The 6534-nt window shown below is 48.3% G+C and overlaps 1 long non-coding RNA gene across 1 annotated transcript in view; it reads right to left on the reverse strand.

The window, feature by feature from the left end:
* Window positions 1-5674, reverse strand: part of LOC138284722 (uncharacterized) — a 172873-nt gene extending 167199 nt beyond the window's left edge. The window contains exon 1 of the long non-coding RNA XR_011201448.1: window positions 5316-5674. This is a non-coding gene — a long non-coding RNA (uncharacterized lncRNA). The remainder of the gene's footprint in view (window positions 1-5315) is intronic.
* Window positions 5675-6534: the final 860 nt, after the last annotated feature.

Genomic DNA, 6534 nt, shown 5'->3' on the forward strand with positions numbered 1-6534 from the left:
AATCAGCCTCACTTGAATCTTCAGTTTGTTGGGGGAGCAGGGTCAAGAGATAATTTCAAGGTGGTTGCCATATATCTTTGGGACAGGAGGACGTTGGCTGTTGAGCTGCATACATTTCACTAGTGTTGTCACAATAAGACGTGCCACTCAGCCATGCGGACCTGGTACAGGTTGTATTGCTGCCCCAGTGGAGTGCAATCTGTTGCTTTGCAAGGAGGAAGGCAAGTGCGACAAAACGTTGCATAGTCTGAGGTAATGGCTTAACATAGCCCAATAACACCAAAAGTGGGCTAAGAGTGAGCAGGTGTCCTGTCACTTGTGTAAGGATGGTATGCACTGAGTCCCAGAATGTGCGGATCAGTGGGCAAGTCCAGGCTAAATGAGCAAAGTCAGCACTCTTGGGTGAGCATTTTGGACAGGAATGCGATTGGGCTGGGTCTAATTTGGTGAGACTTTGCAGTGTTCCATAAGTGCGGTGGAGATATTTGTAGTGTAATAGTTTATGCCTCTGATTGTTGGAGATAAGTTTAGACTGTGCGCAGCAATAGTACCATTGTTTATCTGACAGAGGCTACCCCAAGTCGAGCTCCCATGCGGATCTGGATTGATCTGTCCCCACGGGCCGTAGCCTGAGGGAGGTACTGCAGAGTCGAGATATCAAGTATGTGCTATCAGGGGCCACATTGATTAGAGAGAGTGGAATTAATTTCTATTGGTTCATGTGGGTGGTTAGGTAGCATAGCGCGTAGGGTACTATATAAGCGATGTACAATAAAACTATCTAGGTACATTGTAGTGTGTCCTTCATTCAACGTAGCAATAGTTTTCAGCGTGGCCTCACTAAAGAGGTCCCCTAGTGTACGGAGATGAAGGGCAGACAACACTCGCTGCTCCAGTATAATCGAAAGCCATAGGTTCCCTAAGAGGGGAAGGTGGGGGGAGTACAGCAGGTCATGGCCTAGATAACGGAGTAGCTTGAACCATGCCCAGCATGTGGTGGAGAGTGTCTAGGTTTCAGCTGGGGTCGTGGGAAGGCCATGTGGCAGAAGCACAGAGAGGGAAAAGGGAAGAGCCTGTGCATGCTCAGGTTTCAGATACTGAAGTTGGGCATCTGGGTGGTACTAAAAATAGGCAAAGTGTGCCTGGGCTACTAAATAATAGAGACGGAAATCAGGCACCAAAAATCCTCCCGCTGGTAAGGTAGAGTCAACGTGTCCCACTGCACCCGGGGGCGCCGGCCAACCCATATGAGTCTCGTGAGCAGGCTAAGAAAAGTATAAAAAAAACTACTGTATAGAGCAGTCGGAATGTTGAGAAATAGATTTAAAAGCAGGGAAGGGCCACCATTTTAATAATAGCTATCCTACTGGCCATGGAAGGGAGGAGTTTAATCCAGTGCTCTACCTGGGACGTAAGCTTATCATTCGGACCACCTCAGCACTACTTCTATGCAGATAAATACTAAGATATTTTTGGCGAGTCTTTGCACCATCGCAGCGGATAATCAAGGGGGCAAGGAGTAGTTGCATCAGTTAGCAGAAACAGTTCTGATTTGCTCCAGTTTGTGGCCAGACCAGAGAAAGTACAAATCGTATCCCCTCCCTAATAAGGGGAGGAAGGTTGATGGAGGGGTGACGGACAAACAGGAGAATGTCATTGGCGTACAAGGAAGCTAAAAGAGGGCCTCTGAAATTTTAACCCCTGAGCTAGGTGGAATTCCGGGAAATAGCACACCAGTGGAGCCATAGCTATAATAAACAGCAATGGAGGCATTGCCACGCGCAAGTGAAACGTATTCTGTGAGCGTGCCATTTATGTGCAGCTTTGCCATAGGGGCTGAATAGAGTTACCTGATTAAGTCTCTGAATTTCTTTGGTATGTCCAGCTTTGCTAGGGTGGCATGGAGGAAGGCTCATTCAAGAGAATCAAATGCTTTTTCAGTATCCAAGAGCAATGCCACTGCCGGTATGTCTGCAGAGATTTGATTAATTAGCACAAAAATGGTGAATAGGTCAATCACAATTGAGCGATGAGGAACAAACCCAGATTGCATAGCGGAAATTATTTTATCCATGAGGAGAGCAAGGTGGGTAGCGACAATCTTGACAGATATCTTATTATCGTGATTCAGCAGTGATAGTGGTCAATAGGAGGCACACAGAGAAGACAACTTGCCAGGTTTCAACAGTAATGTAATAGCCTCCCGAAGGGTAGGAAGAAAAATTCCCAGCTGTAGAGACTTATAGTATACCTCTAGAAGATACAGGGTCAGGATATCTTTGTAGGCCTTATAAAAATCCCCTGTAAAGCCATCAAGTGCCAGGGCCTTCGATCTCCTCAAGGAATCAATGGCCTGGGATATCTCTTTGCACATATTAGGGGCAGCTAAGAACGGTTGCTGGCTGCCATCCGGCCATACCATGGAAATGTTCGATAAGTATTCTATCAAATCCGCAGCAGGCGGATCAACCCGAAAGGTGTATAGTTGATGGTAGTATGCCATAAATTCAGAGACAATGGCCGCATTGGATGTAATCTCTGTGCTGTCTGCGTAGTGTAAGGCCGTAATATACAAGATCTGGTACTGAGGGCGCAGGGGGTGAACAAGTGTTCCCCCAGGCCTCTCCCCCTCTACATACCGACGGGCCCTTGCGTATTTACTGAGATGAGTAGCCTCTTGCACAGCCAGGTCGTTGAACTTCTGCAGTAACTCTGATCGCGCAATCATGAATGTGTTTTCGGCTTCCGTGCATGTCTGGCTATCAAGATCAGTAAGCTGCTTCTCCACTCTGGCAAGATCCACCTGAATAGCTCTGAGGACGCCAGCGTGCTTGGCTATACAGATACCTCTTATGTAAGCCTTGAAGTCTTCCCACAATGTGGAATAGCGCTGGACTGAGCCAGTGTTCAATGTAAAGTAGTCAATAATAGCCTCCCGAATCTCAGCACGAAACATGTTGTCGTGCAGTGCATTAACTTGGAAACGCCAGGTCCTGGATAACAGAGTGGTAGAAGGTATACTAAGTTTGGCTACAACAGGAGAGTGGTCCGACAGGGTGTGGGGGAGGTGGAAAATATCAGTTAGCCACAGAAGTACAGAGGGGAGAAGGTACCAGTGGTCTATGCGTGTCCACGTGTTGTGCGTAGACGAGTCAAATGTAAAATCGTAGGCATGTGGGTGTCGGGTGCGCTCCGCATCCGGTAGCTGGAAAGTGCTCAAGAGGTCTGTTAGTATGCGAAGAGTGTGTGGTTTGGTTACACCAGTGGAGCCTGCTGTGTCCAATAAGGCATTGCAGGCAATGTTAAAGTCTCCACCCTGGAGTATATGGAACGTCATCATGCAGTCTAGTCCAACCTGAAGGTTAGAGAAGTCTGGGGAATAAACATTTGGAGCATAAACATTAGCTAATGAAACTGGAACCTACGCCTGGTCTCCCTGTACCAATAAGTAGCACCCCTCTGGATCAGAATCAACAGTGCGGCATTTAAAAGGGACACTCTTATGGATCAATATAGACACCCCATGGAAACAGGAGCTGCAAAATGTAAAATATCTGTGTTGGTCCCATTGTACAGCATAGGAGTGATCAGGGCGAGGAGCTAGGTGCGTTTCCTGAAGAAATGCCAACTTTGTGCCTTGCCTATTAAGATACGAAAGTTACCAGTTTCCCTTTCTTAGGATTGTTCAGGCCCCTAAGGCTCCAAGTCACACATGAGTGTCATCACATAGGTATGAGTAACGTGGCGTAATATAGTGATAATGAAGTATTTGGACCAGCTAGGTGAGTTGGACAGTCAGACCGCAGAGTGGAAAGAGCGATAGTAGCTGTGATAGTACATAACATATACAATCCAACCCAGTTCCTCCCAGCCACACTGGTGAATACAGTCCACAGTGAATCCCCAAAAACAATAACACCCCAAAACAGGTAACTATATTGGCATACACCATTGGGTTGCAGCAAAGCTCCAAAGTGGGGAAAGTGTCCATAGCTGAAGGGTGTTACGCGCAACGTATAAAAGCAGACAATGCACTAAAATAAACTTTTTCTATCATAGGGCGGTATCATCAGTCCGGTCCCATAGAGCAAGCATTTTGTCAGCTTCGTCAAGAGGGGAGATTCAGCACGAGGGGCGCCCTTCCGAGTCCACGAAATTCGGGTGACTACGCGTCGATTTCCCAAGTTGGCATAGCTTGCAGAAGGATGCAGCCTCAGTAGGAGAGTTGAAGATGTGATCCTTGCCCTGCAGTTCAATGCGCAACCGTGCTGGATATAACATGGCATAACAAATCTTATTTTTCTGAAGTATTGCTTTAACATCTGCATATTTGTGACGGGCATCCTGGACTAACTGTGTGAAGTCTGGGAAAATGGAAATGGACATCTCCTGATACCGCAAGGGCCCTTTATCACGGGCCAACCTCAAAGTGGTATCCTGGTTTCGAAAGTTTAGGAGTCTGGCAATTATGGGGTGCGGGGGGACCCCAGGACAGGCTGCTGACCCAGCGATCTATGTGCCCTCTCCACAACAAGGTGCTGGTGAATGCCCCTCCACCAAATAGTTCCACAAGAAGCTTTTCCACAACGCTATCCATTTGGCCAGTATTCATCATCTCTGCCACCCCTGTGATGTGAACGTTATTGCGACGTGACCGCACCTCCAGGTCCTCATTTTTTAAGGCCACCGCTTTCAGAAGGTGCTCTACCCTTTCCAGGGGATTTCAGTGTCAGCACAGCCATCTTCCACGTCTGAAACCTGTCGCTCTGCTCCATCCATTCTAGCAGCTTGGCAGTCTATGCGATCGTTCATACGGCTTAGTCTTGCATCCAGGGTGTCGAAGTGGTAGCCTATAGCCTAGAATCCTGCCCAGAGCTCAGCTATAATCACTGCCGTGCCATCAGGGGGAGGGGCAGAGGTTGCACCACGCTCCGAGTCCGCCTGTGTAGGGCCGTTTATAGGGGCCTTCTTAGGGTTCCTATAGTGTCTAATGACAGTTGCTTCTGCCTGGGGTCACCTCGCCCCATGTCTCAACACTGTATGGACCCGCCAGGTATTGGCGCTACCTTCTGTGTCAAATCTAAAGCGTCAAGCGTGGCAAGTAACTTTGCAGTGAGAAGGAGCGAGTGATATATGCTCAGAGTCAGGTAGGTTCAGTATGGGCAAGAATGTGGCACCACAGTGGGTAAGTATTTATCTGGGGGACATCCAGTGAATTAGAGTCAATGGGGTGCACCAAATGGGTAGCACGTCTGGCCGATATAATGGCGACCCCGTGCAGGCCTAGTGGGGAAATAAAGAGGCCAAAGACTCACCACTGCTATCGGGGTCCAGGTCGCAGGGTAATCCACGGGGCGAGGCGAGGTCTCACATGGGGTCTGGATCCGAGGTCAAGGATTTAATTTCCTGGCGGCACCCACAGTCGCCCAGGCATATGCAGATTTGCGATGCCCCTCGGCAGATGCCACTGCGCGGAGACACACTCAACAGGGGGCGAGGCCCCGGGAGCAGTATCCATCCAATCTGGCACCCGAAAGCAGCCTGGGTGCAGCCAGCTGACCCACCGCATCCGGCAATGGCAATCAAGAGGCTCAGGGGGGCAGTAGCATCACCAGCATGCATTGTGAGAGCAACTGTACCTCTAGTTTAAATAAGCAGAGGCCGGGAGGTACACTGCGCACGGCCCGCCCAGCTCCAGCTGCCGCTGCCCCGCCCTCAGCCCCACCCACGGCCCCTGTCACCACAAGGCCTCTGAGGGCTGCGTCGGGCTGCAGCAGCCGGCTTCTCGTGCCACAGCTGGGACCCTTCATTCTGCCCGTCTATGGCAGCATCAGCAGGCCCCTCAGCAGTCTATAGGGGCAGCTCATGTTAGTTGCACCCATGTGGCGTCTGCTTGCAAGGAATATCGGACAGGATTTCCTGGAGCTTCACGACAGAGCGGCCATTACGGTTGGCGGTCAGGCCACGCCCCCAATGCATCAAATGTTTTAATACCATTACTTTACTATTTTGTAATTTCCACACATGGGAGTACTGTCTGAGCAAAGATTTCAACTCTTTTTTACCAGTTTAACAACAAAATACATAAATAAGCAACTGAACATTGAACAATTAACCTTTGTGACGGGTCTTCCAAAGCATGTGCACAGTTATCACCATATTTTTTGTTACTTTTGCTAAATTTGAACTAGAAAAAATGTTTTTTTCTTAAAATATGCAGATTATGCAGCAGATGCTGGATTATGTGGCAAATGGGGCAAGCCCTTAATTATGTAAAAATAGCCAGGACTGCAGAATTCCATAATTCCAAAGGCCCTGTGTACAGTGTTTTAGTATGGTTTTGAGACCACAAATAATTTCCTGGGTGAGCTCGTAAGCGCTTGCACTGTTGGTATACCTGTTTGGTAGAGTGTAGATTTCTGTGTTAGCAGAATTTGATATGGTGCAACAGTTTATATTATGTTAGTTTTCTTTTGTGAAGTGCAAAATATCGCTTCATGCCTTCAATGTGTGAGGGGAAAAATTACCTAAACA

The sequence above is a fragment of the Pleurodeles waltl genome, chromosome 3_1 (genome assembly GCF_031143425.1).
Source record: "Pleurodeles waltl isolate 20211129_DDA chromosome 3_1, aPleWal1.hap1.20221129, whole genome shotgun sequence".
In the NCBI taxonomy this organism is placed as follows: Eukaryota; Metazoa; Chordata; class Amphibia; order Caudata; family Salamandridae; genus Pleurodeles; species Pleurodeles waltl.